This window comes from Typopeltis vanoorti, chromosome 14 (assembly GCF_054136105.1).
Source record: "Typopeltis vanoorti isolate ZY-2024b chromosome 14, IOZ_Tvanoo_1.0, whole genome shotgun sequence".
In the NCBI taxonomy this organism is placed as follows: Eukaryota; Metazoa; Arthropoda; class Arachnida; order Uropygi; family Thelyphonidae; genus Typopeltis; species Typopeltis vanoorti.
This window is the reverse complement of record NC_143562.1, coordinates 29,261,338-29,278,725: the sequence shown is the minus strand read 5'-3', so window position 1 is coordinate 29,278,725 and position 17,388 is coordinate 29,261,338. Positions and strand designations below refer to the sequence as shown.

General features: G+C 34.1%; 1 protein-coding gene across 3 annotated transcripts in view; it reads left to right on the top strand.

Moving 5' to 3' along the window:
- The window catches only part of LOC150099333 (extracellular matrix organizing protein FRAS1-like), a 1,385,483-nt gene that overhangs the window by 837,034 nt on the left and 531,061 nt on the right, over positions 1–17,388 (top strand). The window lies entirely within an intron of this gene.

Here is a 17,388-nt window from a genome sequence, read left to right as displayed (position 1 = left end):
GGACCAATATATTATTGGTCCTCTTTATAAGGCTTTAATATGGCCACATCTGGACTACTGCATGCAGATCCTTTTATATGAATTCTTTGGGGGATAAAGAAGTTGTGGAGATGATTCAGAGCTGAGTGACAAATATTGTAGAAGGTGTATGGAATGGTCCCTATGAGGATATATTGAATTTCTGTGGGCTTCATTAACTAGCTGAGATATGAAAAGAGAATACCTGATAGAATCATATAAGTTATTAAAGGGACTTTATAGGAGTTTTATAGGCTTGGCACTGCATGCCAGTCTGGTTGACTGAGTGGTTAATGTATTCTGCTGTTCTGCCAACTGGCTGCAAGTTCAAATTCTGCTGTGGGCATGGATGTTTGTGATTTTCTTTAATTGGGAGGTGAATTTCATTGCCCTGTGTGAAACCACTGCCCTGCTTATTGGAGGTCTGAAGTGACCTGGAAAAGTTACATGTTTGTCTCTAGAGTGGGGTTTCCAGACTATGTAAAAAAATAAATATACCAAAAATATATGAAATTAATAAAAATAGAAAAAAAAATCATTAGCCCATCCACTGTACTAATGTACTATAGGTTTACAGAAAAACATTTTGTGGGTGGGAGCTACACTTAAAAAAAAAAAAGGAAACTTCTTTCAGTACAAAAAGTTCAAAAACTTTTTTCAGGAAGGGAGAAAATAAGGCGGTCACTTATTGGGAAAGTATAATTAGCATGGGTGTCAGGGCTGGATTTTTTACTTTGACAGTGGTGAATGGATGGAATGAATTGCTGAGCTGGTTATGAATACTTTGTCTCTGAATGAGTTAAAGGAGAAGTATGATAGGTATTGTGTAAATAATGGTCTCCTGAGATGAGCCTTCTGACTCCATGGAGATACCTGTATATTATTAATAATAATCATAACAAATCATCATCACGAGCTGTCATACCTTGTCCTAACTTCATTGACACTAGATGCGCTCACTACTTCAACAGTCAAACTGTTCCATTCATTCACGGTCTGCGAATGAAAAGTTTAGCTTTCACCTTTTTTCTTAAGTAGATGCAGACTTAACTTCTGCAGATGTTCATTTGTTCTTTCCCCATCTTACATTTAATGAAAAATTTCCTCTGATGATATTATTATTATTATTGAATTATTATTACCTAACACCTCTAGGGAGTTCAAAGACTCATCGAGGGAGGGCACCTACTCTACAACTCTCCGTCTTCACCAACCACAACTACCTTCATCTACATCAATGCCATTTACCACCGACCACCACCACTAGTATTTTCACAGACAATCACAAACGTCCATGCCCACGGCAGGATTCGAACCCACAGCTTTTTGGCTGGAGAGTGGATACGTGAACCACTCGGCCAACCAACCCGTTTAGAAGTTTATAGATTTCTATTGTATCACCCCTCTTTCTCCTATATACTAGTATCTGCAGTCCATATACTCTCAATTCTATCTGCATAATCTCAATATCATAACTCTTGTTTGCACTCAGAAAGACTGCAAACTACATTATGTTTGTATGTATAATGGAAATGGAGGATTTATTATTTGCCTATAGAATGATGAGTTTTGTATGATGTAATGCCTGTAAATATTTGTTTGGAAAAGTATGATGACAAAAGGGTATTTGTCATAATACTTGTGAGGCATGTCACTATCATTTCTGATATATATACAGAGGGGAGAGCAGGGGGAGGATATAAGATGTCATTCTAGTTCCAATTAACATTTCATAACTTCCAAAATGATCCATCACATGTGAAATTTGATCAGCTCTTATATTTCTTTCCTCTAAAGCTGTCCTAACCCACCTATGTCTGCTGATGCTTCTTCTTTTTCCTGCCATTTTGCTTTTAAGCACCTGTTTTGTTAATTTTTCATCTTTCATTTTGGTATTATTTTAGATTACATCTACTTACACATTCTTGAGTATGAATGATGTCATGTTATTGAAAGCTTTTCCACTTGGTTATACTATAAATTAAAGATGCCAAATTATATTCTTGGTTTAATCCTTTATCCCAGTGTAAGCAAACAAAGTGTTTGCTTGTGAAATAACTTTATGACTGGGCAACTCGCATATAGAGGCTAATGACTTCACATCACTTGATTTAGTATCCCATAATACAAAGCACATATCCTTACAGACATATATAATGTTATGCATTTTTATTGCATTATGGGATACTAAGGCAAGTCATGCGAAGTCATTAGCCTCTATATACACGTTGCCCTGTCATGAAGTTACTTCATGCGCAAACATTCTTTGCTTACACTTGGATATAAAGGACTAAACCAAGAATATAATTTCTTGGTATCATTAATTTGTATAGCAATCCCTCGATTAATGAGCCTGATTAGTGCGTTTTCGTTTAGTACGTCATTTTTTATACCCAAATTCGATTAGTGCGCCTCTAAATTTCTATTAGTGCGGCTCTAAATTTTGATTAGTGCGCCTATATACATCTTAAAAATAAATGTTACAGATTTAAAAAATTTTTGATCTATACATTTTCTTATGGCTAACTATTTTAAAAAATCACTCGCCAGGATGAAATAATTTAGTTACCAATTTGAAACTTTTTACAAAGTTATTTTTTAATGGCATACTACTCTATTTCCATGTGCACTATGTTCCAAATTTACCACCAAAATTTATGTCATCTGCTTTACTTGGGTATCTTGTGCAATTGTTTTTCTCACTTTTTTATTTTAAATTATTTTCCTAACCTTTAATCATGAGTAAAAGAATTAGTGAGCAAAAAATAGAAGTGTGAAAATGATTCGAAAAGTAATCTGATTGGAAGAAAAACTTGAAATAATAAAGAAAAATGAACAAGGCAAGTCCAGAGCAAAGATAGGATAAGAACACAAAAATGGGTGAATCAACTGCTGAATACGAAGAGAAAGGTAAGGCTGCTTCAAATTCATCATGCATGCATGCACTCGAAATCAAAGTATTATAATGATTGAATTAGAGAGACTTCTTTTTACATGAATTGAAGATTGTAACCAAAAACGGATCTCACTAAACACTGGCCTTATTAAATCAAAAGTCTCTTTGTAACCTGGAAAGATAGGGTTACCAATGATGGAAAAGAAGAAGAATTCCACGGTAGTTCTGAGTGATTTGAGCGTTTCAAAAAGAGAAATAGACTACATAATGTTCTAACCATAGGCGAAACTGCAAGTGCAAATAAGGAGATATCCAGAGATTTTGAAGAAAATTGTGTAAGAAGGGGACTATCGTGATCAACAAATATTTAATGTAGATGAAACCGTCCATTTTTTGGAAGCGAATGCCTTCCAGGACTTTTCTAGCCAAATCAGAGAAATCTCAGCCTGTTTATAAAGTTGCAAAGTCAAATGAAATTACTGCTAGCAGTATGAGAGCCATTTGGAACCACATTCTTATCTGAGATACATATCTTAGATACACAGAGGAAAGATCCTGAAGAATATGAAGAAAATTTAATCACTGACAAGCCCAAAGAGATTTCAAAGAAGCAATTTGAAAATAGTTTTCGTACAATCGAAGTTTTTCAGCAGCAATGCTTAGAGACTGACCCTGGTGAAGAGAGAACAGTAAAATTTGCAGAAGAGGTAATAGGGCCATACCTCAGTTGTATGAAAAAAAGAAACAGAATGCCCGCCAAACTACTTTAGCTCAATTCTTTGTTAAGAAGCTGAATAATAAATTTATATTCTGAATATGTTTTATTGTCTTTCAGCTTCATCGTTTTCCTTTAACTAGGCCCTGAGACATACCTTAATTCTTTTATAAAAAAAAATAAAGGTCAAAAAAAAATCTGAGGAATGAATTATACATTTTCTCATAGGTTATTATATTTGATTAGTGCGTTTTCGATTAATGGGCCTGTTTTAAAGAATGCATTGGGTGCATTAATCGAGGGATTGTTGTAGTATAATGAAGTGTAAAAACTTTCAGCATTTATCTCTAATCTAGAATATTTTAATAATAAGTTATGATGATGCCTTTTGGCTTCTTGTATATGGAAATATGACTTCTTCATTACTTCAACCTTGGTATCACTTTTGGGTCTGGCTTCCACTGAAGACCTCAGTAAAGGGTCTGACTCGCACTGATGACATCTCGGTTTTCGGTAAGTTAAGTACATTTGTTTTCATTTTGATTTTATTATACTGGTGCTAGTGGTGGTTTCCCCCCACTAGCACTGTTCTTTTTATTTTTTAAAGTAAATATTAAGATTGCTGATAGTGGAGTTAATATCTGCATTATGGGATTACTTTTTTGTGGTATCACTGCCACCATTGTACTCAAATGGAGCATTTTCTGGTTTTGTAGAATTACTTCTGTATCACTGGATTATTTAATTCTCTGTCTTACAACTGAAAAGTATTTTTTCTTCTTCTCTTAGAATCAATCACCAGAGGTTTTAGTCTTTTTCCCCACCTGAGATAATGGTACCAATTCCTCCAATGGAGCGAGCTCTAGGAATTAAAATTCCAGGATGTGAAAAAGTGAGATGGGTGACTAAGATTTTAAAAGGAGATAGTTGATGTTAATAAGATTTATTCTTTCACCCTGTAAGGCAGAGATAAATATTTAATTGTAGTTAAAGATGTAGACACAAGGGACAAACTATTACAGGTTTTTACTTTCGAGGACTGCAAAGTTATTTCTGAAACAGTCAGGAGCCGGGTAAAAATCAAAATCAAAAGATATCCAATGGAATATATATAGAGAACAGTAATGAAATTATTATACAGACATTCTCGAAATGGGGTAAGATTAGTAACATATGAAATGGTTTATCAAGTGAAGATCCAAACTGGTTTTGTGGTGATGTCACCTTCACCATTGTGAAGGTGATGTCGTACCAAATTTTTTCAACATCGGTACCACCTGTGTTATGGTAAACAACTCCAAGAGTACAAAGGCAGTGTCTGCATTGTGGTTCATACAATAACTTGGATGGTAAATGCCCCAAATCTAAATGTTTTAACTGCTCGGAGATGGGACATATCGCTAATCAGCGTCTCAGACCCTTCAGAAATGAGAAAGTTCTGAACACCATGTTAACACCTGTCCTTTTAGAACTTTCACTGAAAGAGTTGGAACACTGGTAGAGCCAATACATACTTAATAGAGAGGCATAATGAAGAGTTCCCGGATCTTCCAATTCAGTCTAGTAAAGATGGCACTTTTAAACAAACTACAGTCACAAAAAGTCTTCTTATTCCTTGCCTCTTCTTTTACTTTGTGATGTTGAGGATTTTTCTACATTTAACCATTATCATAATGAGGATAAGGTGGTTAGCCCTATGCCTCCCAGTGTATCCTATGTCTGTAAATGCATGTGTTCATGGGCCTGTTTGCCTGTTCTGGGGGGGGGGGGGAATCCAAGTTTCCTGGTGAAAAAACTCTCTACCTCCATATGTGATCGGCTAACTCACATTTAGTAGAAAGAGACCAGATAAAGGTTCCTCGCATCACTGAGAGGAATCAAACCAGGGATTTCCAACCAAAGGGCTTCGACTGCACTGACTGAGCTACGAAGGATGCAAACAAAAGTCATAACATTTAAAGGTTGGGATCATGTTAGATCAAAAATAGTTATAGAAAATAAAATAATAGAGCAGATGACACAGTTTAATTATTTAGGCTGCATAATAACATATTTAAAAGATAAAGATATAGATGAAAAAAAAAAAGAAAGAAATTTCAGAAAATCTGTGGAACAATTAAAAGGACACTGAATAAAAAAAGCATGACTAGAAACTTAGCTAAAATTTTATCCAGTAATGGCCACTCCCACTCTGTTATATGGTTGGGAAATCTGGACAGTTAAAAAGAAAGATGAAAGTGAAATACAAGCATCAGAAGTGAGATTTTTAAGAACAATTAAAGGATGCACAAAATTTGACTAGATAAGAAATGAACACATCAGAAAAGAAATGTCTTCTATTTGGTCAATAGAAGACAAAGGGAGGATATGATTGAGTTATTTAAACTGTTTAAGGGTTATTACTGAATTAACACTGGGAAAAATTTTAATATGTTACAACAAGGAATAAGGATAAGAATTAGACCTCATCTCGACTACTGTGCCCAGATGTGGTCACTTAGGTTTCTTCTTGATGGGGAGGAGGTTGAGAGGATCCAGAGGTGAGTGACCAAGATGATAGCAGGTCTGTGGAATGAACCTTATGAGAACAGGTTGAAGATTTGTGAGTTGCAGAAATTGGTTGATATACGGAAAAGGCATGATATGATTGAGACATTCAAATTACTGATGGGTTTCTATAAGATTAATTCAGAAGATATTTTTGAGAATAGGACTGGTGGTGGGAGGACTAGGGGGCATCTATGGAAGCTGGGCAAGAGTGTGGTTAGTAAGAGTGTTAGAGCTGGGTTCATGTTAGATCAAAAATAGTTATAGAAAATAAAATAATAGAGCAGATGACACAGTTTAATTATTTAGGCTGCATAATAACATATTTAAAAGATAAAGATATAGATGAAAAAAAAAAAGAAAGAAATTGCAGAAAATCTGTGGAACAATTAAAAGGTCACTGAATAAAAAAAAACATTTAGAGTGGTAAATGAGTGGAATAAGCTGCCAGAGTCTGTTGTGGGTACTATGACAGTGAATGAGTTCAAGGCAGGATATGATAGATACTGTGAGAATGTCGAATAGTTGTGTGGACATGATGTTTAGGGCCTCCCTCGATGAGTCTAAGGACTCTTTGGAGTCACCCGTAGTAATAATAATAATAATAATAATAAGTGGCCACCCCTGGAATTTGCAAAAGATCATGGAATATAGAGAGAAATGGAAAGAATATCTATCTAGTATGGAAAGATATTGCTACCAAAAGAGGTGGGTAGATATAGACTAAAAGGAAAGAGAGAGAGAGAGAGAGAGAGAGAGAGAGAGAGGATGACCAGTGACAAGATGGAAAGACCATTTACTGGAATAGGTAAATGCCTAACCTGGAAGAAGAAGAAGAAGAAGAAGAAGAAATTTATCTGTTATATTTTAATTTAATTTAGTTTTAATTTGAGCCCATTAGTTTAATCCATTAACACAAATTGTATATGTAGAGGGATTCCAATTTAAGCATGCCTACTGCTGTTTTTTTAATTAATTTCCTATTGGTGTTTGATAATTGTATAGATGATGTCTTATGATACATAAGACGAAATATTTACTTAATAAAAACATTATTCTACAGCTAGCGAGGAATAATTATGGAAGATTGTTACTGGTGGATAGTCACTGCAGCAGCATGTCTATTATTATTATTATGATTCAGGCCTCCATGGAGTCAAAAGACTCATCGTGAGAGGTCCTTGCAAAGGATATAGTGGAGTTATTTAATCAGCTCTTCATCAGTGTATATTATATACTGGGGTAACTGATACTGTGCAATATGTAGAAGAGAGCCAAGTATTAGTTGAATTGGATATGAAAGAATCAGAGGTGTATCAGCTGTTAATTGAGTAAATGTTAATAAGGCTGTGGGAATAAATGACATATCACAACATATTTTTAAGGAATGTTCACAACAGTTAGCTATGCCCTTGTCCTGGTCGTTTAATAAAAGTCTTGTAGTGGGTAAGGTTATTTATTAAGGAGTGGAAAGAAGACAAAATACTACCACTCCATAAGCATAGTTGAAGACAGAAGTTTTGACTTATAGACCACTCAGTATGACTGTAGATGTAGTCTGTTTGTTGGAGAAATTGGTTAGGAATAGAATACAAGTTTGGGTTGATGGACAGTATTCTTTATGATGGTCGGCATGGATTTGTAAATGGTAGGTCTTATTTTAACAATTTACTTGCATTTTACAATAAGGTAACAAGTGTGTTACATAAGGGAGAATCATATACAGTGATATTATTGAACTTTGCAAAAGCGTTTAATAGATTACCACATGATAAGTTGGTGTACAAGTTGCAGAGGATGGGAATGGATAGTATATTGGTTAGCTGAATTTGCGATTCACTCTAAGAACAATACCAGCCAGTTGTGTTTGATTTATTTAAAACTATTTTAAAATTTATTAGAAACTAACACTATTTAGCACAGCTAAAATATACTGGTACCAGTGGCAGCTGGTGAAAAATTTAAGTGGGGATGCTGCATATGCAAAATAAGAAAAATAATTCATCTTTTCCTAATCAGTAACCAATTTATTAATAAATAAATTTACATAAGTTGGTGTACAAGTTGCAGAGGATGGGAATGGATAGTATATTGGTTAGCTGAATTTGCGATTCACTCTAAGAACAATACCAGCCAGTTGTGTTTGATTTATTTAAAACTATTTTAAAATTTATTAGAAACTAACACTATTTAGCACAGCTAAAATATACTGGTGCCAGTGGCGGCTGGTGAAAAATTTAAGTGGGGATGCTGCATATGCAAAATAAGAAAAATAATTCATCTTTTCCTAATCAGTAACCAATTTATTAATAAATAAATTTACATATTAAAAATTGCTTTATTAAAAATATTTCACCCTCGCCACGAACGCACACATGCCAATAATGAAAGTTTTGTACACAGAAATAACGCATGCAAGCATACAATTTATCTGTAGCAACACTGCTCAATGAGCAGTGTTGGTTTTGACATTCCGACACTGTGTAAGATTGCAGTGCATTTGTTTCGTGTAATGATAATGTTTCATGTAATGATAATTGAAAAAATTCTTTTCATATTTTCAACAGTGACATTCGTCATAATTCAGCCTTGTATCTATAATAAATAATTATATGTTATTTTGACAGAATAAAATAAGATTTACTAAAAATATTTCACCCTCATCATGAACACACATCAATAATATAAGTTTTGTATCTCACAGAAACAATGCATGCATTCATACAATTTATCTGTAGCGATACTGCTCAATGAGCAGTGTCAGATTTACTTCCTACATGCAGTGACAAGTGCAAACAAGTATCTGCGAGTCTAGCTGGAACTGACCCAACATGATAATTTTGACACTGTGATCTAACGCAGCATCAGAATTATCACATCAGATCACAGTGTTGGAATAATCTAAAGTTTAGATTATTCCAACAATTCGATTAACGCTTTAGAATCTAAAGCGTTTATCGAACAGTTTCAATTATTAACTATTCAATCAATGTCGAAACATAAGCTGTAACCATTAACATGTTGTATTGCATTTATATAATGTTGTAAGCAGTGCCAGATTTACGTATAAGCTAAAAAAGCTACAGCTTAGGGCCTCGCAATCTGCCGGGGCCTCAAATAAAAAAACAAAAAGACCAGCTGATGTAATTTAAAATAGTAGGGGCCTCTGGGTTTTGTATAGCTTAGGGCCTTAGCAAGTCTAAATCCGGCCCTGGTTGTAAGCACTGTTATTATTTATAAACACAAACAAAATTTAATTCTTTTGTTTTTTTCATTGGGGTGCTGCAGTGTTGCAGTGCTTATGTACAAGCCGTCACTGATACATTCACTCGTAACACTAGCAACACCCTTTATTAATGTAGATACTGCATTTTATAAGTATATAAGCAGATCATGTTTCCTTTTGGCTATGTGTGTCATCCTATTCTCATGTTAATATATCCTCCTCTGAGCATATAAATTGAGCTCATTTGGCAACATTTTAATGAATGATGTCATGGGTAGATAATGGTGTAAAATCTTGCATTGTTTGTTTTTGTATCTATGGTTTTTCTTACTAGTTACTAATTTGCTATCTTGTCGGGCTGCACCATATGTGAAACTTATGCTATTTACTAAGTTGTGCCTATTTTTGTTAATTTCTAGCCATCCCTACTTGTGTTGTTCTCCAAGCCATTCTGTCTTAAAATCTTGTTCTCTCCCCCCCCTTCCTCTTTTCTTGCCTTTGTCCTTTGCTCCTACTGCATGTAAAGATGACTCTATGTCTAACTATCACCAGCTACATGATTGCTATATACTTATTCTCTCACACTCTTCTGTCAGACAAATTTATTTGATTTTACGACTGCACCAGTCTGGCAGATAGAGTCTAAGAGTTATAAGAACAGGAACAAAGGTAAGGTCTTAACTAAAATCTTCCTAACCATACAGCAAGTCATGGCTATACCTAATCAACACATGCACAGGTTTGTGATTTATTTAAGGTACCATTAAATTATACACTTTCTGTGTTCACTCAACCTTAGCACAATTCTTAGCATTATAAAATACATACTTGGCAATTAGTATAGAATAACTGTTCCCTCATACTTAACTACCTTCAGGATCTTTCCTTACAACAATATAACATATACACTTGTGCTACCCTGGTACTATACACAACCCTTTACAAAACTTTACCACTGACACTTGTGTAACACTTATATACAATTCTTACATATCTATGTTCAAAAAAAAAAAAAAAAAAAAAAAAACATTCAATATCATGTGTTTGCTCACAGTTCTTTCTATATACGCACAATCCTCTCTCATGAACAAAGCCTCTATCGGGGCATCTTTGTTTTTTCCTCCAGGTGACTAATCCTTAACCATGCATCAAGCCTTTTGCGGGGATTTCTTTATTGTAGCCTAATCCAATTGATACAATTACTTTGTGGTAGCCTAGCCTATACGCTAAGAAATGAATCGTTATAAAAAATTTTTATATAGTATAAAACTTATGGCATAAGTTTTACCATATGTAAAACTTATGCTATTTACTAAGTTGTGTCTATTCTTGTTAATTTATAACCCTCCCTACTTGTGTTGTTCTCCAAGTTAATTAGTTAATTAATAACAGTCAATTTTATGCAATTATTATTTAACGCTGCATCTTTATATTTGTTTACATTTCTGTTCATTGTAAATGGCCATGTATGGTCATCAAGTGTTTGTGTACTTAAGTTTTGATAAATTTTGGCTATTTATAATAGATTGGTGTATATTTTATGATAGTAAATGATAAAATAGACTAGTATTTACATATATTTTGTGCATCCATAACATACCTAACTTTTTCTTAATTTTTTTCAATATTTCTAAGCTATACGGTTTTATCTGTGAGTTTTTTCAAATTGTTGCAAATCTCCAAAACATTTTCCAATATAATATTTATTAATAAAAAATCATATAGAAGTGGATATGCGCTTTCAAACCTGCGTTCTTCATGGGTCAACTGTACAGTTCTTTTAAATAGATTGTTTTTTTCAATAAATCCTTGAAGTTGTTTTCATCGACTAAATTTTAAAATCAATCTCTCACATTTGTTAAAAAATAGTTATCTGAAAATTGAATATCTAAAATTGTGATTTTTAATATCTCTCTCTACACTAATTTTTATTTTTAGTTTTTTCTAAGAAACAGCATTGCTACCTTTCAGTTTCAGAAAAGGTTGGTCGATTGGTAGAGCCTCTGCTACTAATAGCTCACAAAAAGTTAAGCAAGTTTGAGCGTGGTTAGTAGCTGGAAGGGATAAAACATTCGATGCTGTTGTCACACTCTCCCTTGATGAGTCTTTGGACTCCTGGAGGTGTCACATAATAATAATAATAATAATAATAATAATAATAATTTAATGGATTCAGTGTTGTACGAGGGTGGTCTGAAAAGTTCTCGGCCTACCAATAAAAAAACGAATTTATAATTTCAAAATTATTTTTATTTTTCAACATATTCTCCTTTAAGAGTAATACATTTATTCCAGCGATGCTCCAGTACCTTTATCTCATCCCTGTAGTGGTTCTCAGCAAGATCTCAGTATTTTGCTCAGTAAGCAAAATACCCATCAACAGCTGCAATCACCTCTTGATTCGAAGAAAAACGCTGATCAGCGAGGAAAAGTTTTAGTTTGGGAAGAGATAGAAGTCAGAGGGAGCCAAATCTGGGGAATAAGGTGGATGTTCCAACAATTCCAATAATTTTCCCATTGCCAAAACACCTTCGTAGGCAGGTGCATTGTCCTGATGAAAGATGATTTTTTTCTTCTGCAAACTGAGTCTTTTCTCACGAATTTTTTCATCTAGTTTGATTAAAAGATCGGAATAATATTCCCAGTTATTGCTTTACCCTTTTCAAGATAATTAATAAACAAAATGCCTTTAGCATCCCAAAACACCGATGCCATGACCTTTCCTGCTGATGGAACCGACTTTGTCTTCTTTGGCGCTGAACAACCGGCTTCTGTCCACTGTTTTGACTGCTGTTTGGATTTTGGTGTGTAATGGTGAATCCAAGTCTCACCCATAGTAATAAATCGACACATAAAATCAGTTTTATTCTTGTTACAATGCTCCAAGCACTGTTCAGAGATTTTCATACGAATGCATTTTTGATCTGCTGTGAGCAAGAAGCATCCATCTTTTTTCATTTGCAATTCTTCATGCAAAGTATATCCTACATGTTCTTTTGAAATGCCTATAGTCTCAGCAATTTTATGCACTTTGACTCACCATCCAATACCATATTGGGCACTTGATCAATGATTTCTGGTGTTGTTACACTTTTTGGACATCCTTCACATGATCATCTTCAAGGCTGGTACGGCCATGTTTAAACTCAGTAAACGAAGTGGAAAACGAAGGAGAAGAGTGCCCATAAACTTTTATGAACTTCGAATGAATTTCTTTCAGCATTAAACCTTCTTTTATAACCGCATGATACTCAATTTTATCCATTTCGAGGGATACAGACAACACTTTTGCTTTAGGCAGCTGTATAAAACAAACTACTTGATAGAATGACTTGCAATTTCACATGGATGCTTATGACAGATGTATTAACTTAGAAAAAAAAAGCCCTTGCCAATAGTGTTACCATCTAAGGTCAAGACCGAGACCTTTTCTGATTGCCCTCATATGTTAACTGTTTACTATGTTGTGTGTGTGTGTGTGTGTGTGTGTGTGTGTGTGTGTGTGTGTGTGTGTGTGTGTGTGTGTGTGTGTGTGTGTGTGTGTGTGTGTGTGTGTGTGTGTGTGTTCTATGCACTCATTTCCCAAAGTGAATGGTTTATGGTACAAAAACAAGAATGGAGAGAAGTTGGAAATGTTTCATGTGCAAATACAAGAAATGCTAGTTGTGTGGAAAGTAGGAGAATGAAGTGATTAATATTAATGATGTTATAAAATATAGTGAAAGTGTTATAGAGAATGTGGAAGGAGTGAATGATAGTGTGTGAAATATGAACAAGAAAGATGTAGCTGAAGATAATGTGGATGAAGAGATCGCGGTAAGGAGTGAAATAGCATGCTTACATGGCATCCTTCACAGGACAAAATGTGAGTTGAACTGACTGGAGATATAATTTTCCTGTGGTATCAAGAAGTAGAATAAAATAAAAAAATGATTGAGAAAAGAATAAACGTTCAAGAATCTGAAGTAAGGAGAAGATATTGCATGGAGATTGATAATAGAGATGATAAGAGGTATAACTAATGAGAAAGTGACAAAAGCATGTTTTCCAGCTGTGATAGTATTAGTGACACTGATAGTTTGCATAGGAGAGAAGTGAAAGAATGAATGACACAAATGATTTTGAAAGTTGAGAAATATGCAATGAGAGAAGATATGAAAGAGTTGCTTATAGAAGAAGAGGAAAAAGAAGAAGAAACTTGATAAAGTATAGATTTTGAGTCTTCCGCCTAGGTATAACAGGACTGAATTAAGACAAAGGGCCATAATCATAAATGATTCAATGAGAAGATTGTTCAGGAGGAATGGTGTGCAGTTTATAGGTGTATGGAGTGAATTTAATGGAAGAAAGGACTTATATATGCCTGGACTGTATTTGAATGGTTTTGGAGTTATATGTTTGGCAAGAGTGTTGTTCAGTGAGAGGTTGAAAGTGCGAAATAGGGAAACTAGACATATTAGGGAGAATACAGCCAAGTGTGGATTTAGTCACTTCTGAAACAAATGAGTGTGTATACAGAAATGATTAGGCAATGTTGTGATGAATGTAATGTCTGTAAATGATTTGGAGAGAGAAAGAGAGAGATATATATATATATGAGGGACTGTGAATATGTTAGTGTGAACAGTGAAGACCTCGCTTGATGAATCTTTGAATGCTCTTGAGTTTCTTATATATGTAATAATGAATAAAATTTGAGAAAAGTGCATAGTCATCCTTCTTGTGTACATTAGACAGTTATTATGTTTCCTTAAGTTTAGATTTATCAAACATTAAAAATTCATTTAAAGCAGCATCTCTTCCCAAACTCAGAGTTAAGAATATTCATAAAAAAATATATATATAAAAAAAAATTTTAGATTCATTTAGAAATAAACATTTTTGATTTTTTGATATACTTAGTGTATTACTACCAATAGAATTATTATTATTATTATTATTATTATTATTGCATCCTCCATGGAGTTGGAAGACTCATCGTGGGAGGTAGGTTCATCCAACTGACAACATATTTATCATACCGAATCTTAAAATTCTTAACACTCCTTGCATTAACATCACATTCTAGTAATGCATTCTATTCAGTGACAATTCTCCATAAAAAAATCTATTCCTCACCCCCCCCCTTTGCCACACTCTTACATAATTTCCAGGAATGGTCTCTGGTTTTTCCCATCTTGCCTTCTACTTTTTTTTATAATCTCATCTGGATTCATCCAATAAAATCCTCTCACTAACTTAAATATCTCCATCATATCATCTCATTTCTTCCTATCCATCAAACTCTGCAATCCACATTTTTTTAACCTCTCTCCATAGCCAGCATTCCAGAGTCCTGATATTGTACTACTTGCATGTTTCTGGATCCTCTCCAATGTTTCCACATCACAGCGAAAACCAGGTGACCAGATTGAGCACAATAGTCCAAGTGTAGTCTGATCGGTGCATTATACAGTGGCACAACCACCTTCTTATCCTTATATGTTAGTATACTTCTTATCATAGCAGCACTATGATGTGTAGTCTTTGCAACTCTTGCAATATGCCTTCTAAACTTCAGTCTACTGTTAACCATCACTTCCAAATCTCATCCACTTCCTGCAGTACAGCACCATCAATATGTATACAGTCTTCTATTTCTGCACTCCAAAATGAACACTTTGCACTTATTAATATTAAAACTATAACCCTACTCCTTTGTCCAAATCAAAAGTCTATTCAGATCTTGCTGAAGGGAATTAAGATCAGCAGTGCTACTTATAATTCTCCCCAACTTTGCCTCATTCAGCAAAAAAAAATGAAGCTCCCCAGTCAGGCCACATGATTATTAATAAATGTTGTACTACTAATGAATATCGCAACTTAAGTTTTGTATAAACTGCATTAACTGCAAGCTGGAAGGAATAGGAAATTCCTGTGATTCAACTGTGTATTACTACCAATGAATGGTATTTGTATGTAATTTAGAAATGTGTTCAAAAATGTTATTATTGATTGTAAGGATGAAAAGGCTAAGCTATTTTGGTGATGGAGCAGATCTTTTGTAATGACTATGCTAATAATTTTAATTTAATAGGATTTAATTGAAGGATATTGATTAGCATACCTGAATAAAAGTCATGAAGGTAAAGATAGTGAAAATTTGACAAAGAACTTGTTTAGAGCTGAGATGATACAGTATGTAATTAAAAGTGATGAGCATAAGATAGTGACAACTGAGTGCAGCAGATAAATTAAGTTAAAGAAGACGGAAAAAACAGTGATGAAAAGTTAACATTGAAAAGATGAATTACGTAAATTTTGGATTTTGAAAGAATTGAAAATAAGAATAAAAAACCTGTTATATGCATATTCTTTCTTTTAAGGTTACACTAATAAGCATTCATATTTACGAATTTAGAGACACAACACTGTTATATACATAGTAAGTTAGCAACAAATGTGAAGGGTGCTTGCTGTTTGACATTTTTAACATAATAAAAAATGGCCAGCACCTGTCATGTTTGTTGCTGGCTTACTTACTTACTTATTCCTCTTCACTCCATTGGGAGCATAGGGCCTCCACCCAGGGCCGCCCCTAGGAATTTTGCTGCCCCGTGCAGTAGCATATTTTGCTGCCCCTTCTCCCTTATTTTTCATATAGTTTATGCCAACTTTGTCACCTCAAAAAAACTTGCTGCCCCATGCAAATGCATGTCTTGCACCATTGGTAGAGCCAGCCCTGTCTCCACCACAGATCTCCATTGGACTCTGTTTTGTGCTTCTTTCTTCATCTATGTTCATATCTTTCCAGTCTTAATGAGGTATTCTTCTGTGCCTTTCTACCAGCTCATCTTTGGTTTACCTTTCTTCCTCTTTCCTTGCAGATTCCACTCTAATGCTTGTTTGACTTTGTCTTTTTCAGGTTTTCTTAGTATATGCCTTATCCATCTCCATTTTCCTTGATTGATCATATATTATTTATTTATTTTTTTAGCTTTTTGCCATAACTCTTTATTGTATATCTTTTCTGGCCATTTTATTTGTTGAATTCTCCTTAAACATTTATTTACAAAGCTTTGCAGTTTTTTCCTAATTACTTTTATTGAGGTCCACATTTCTGATGCATAGATTAGAACTGATTTGATATTTGTATTAAATAACCTGATTTTGTTTTTAGGCCTATTTGCTTTGATCTCCATAATTCCTAACATATTAAAAATTATCTGTGCTCTCTGTATCTTAGATTTTATATCTTCCTTTACTCTTCATCATCATCACGAACCATGGGCTCACTGTCCATTGGTGTCCGATGCCTCCTTCACTTTTTCCCACTTTTCTTTGTCCAATGCACAGTGTCGTAGTTTCTGTAAACTCATTCTACACCAGTTCTTTATGTCATCTATCCATTCTCTGTATGGTCTACCTCTTCTGTTTACACCATCCATAATACCAAACATGAATGTCTTTATCTTTCAGTCCTCACTCATTCTGCAGATGTGTCCAAATAATTGCAGCTTCCATTGTATAATCTTCTGCATTAGATTCTTCTTTGGTTGTATCTTCCAATAGAGCTCTTCATTTGTGATTTTCTGTACCTGTCCTATTCTCAGAATCTTCCTTTACTCTTCCCTGTTTATTTATTATTGATCCTAGGTAATTAAAGTTCTCCACTGTTTCTAAAATTTGTTCATCTAGTACTATGTCTTCTTTTTGTTTATTATTTATTTTCATTATTTTTGTTTTTTATTTATCAATCCTGGTACACATGAATTTACAGAAAAAAAAAATACTGTTAGTGATTGCAGATAGTACCACATATGTTGATAGCGTGCTGTATAGATAGAGATTTTAAGTAGTGTAGACAGTGGATTGCATAGATATCTTGGAAGTGTCACATAATAATAATAATAACGCTTGTTTTAAATTTTATTAAATATCCATTTAATAATTATAATAATAATAATAATATCTGAATGATTATGTTAATTAGTAATAAATACTTAT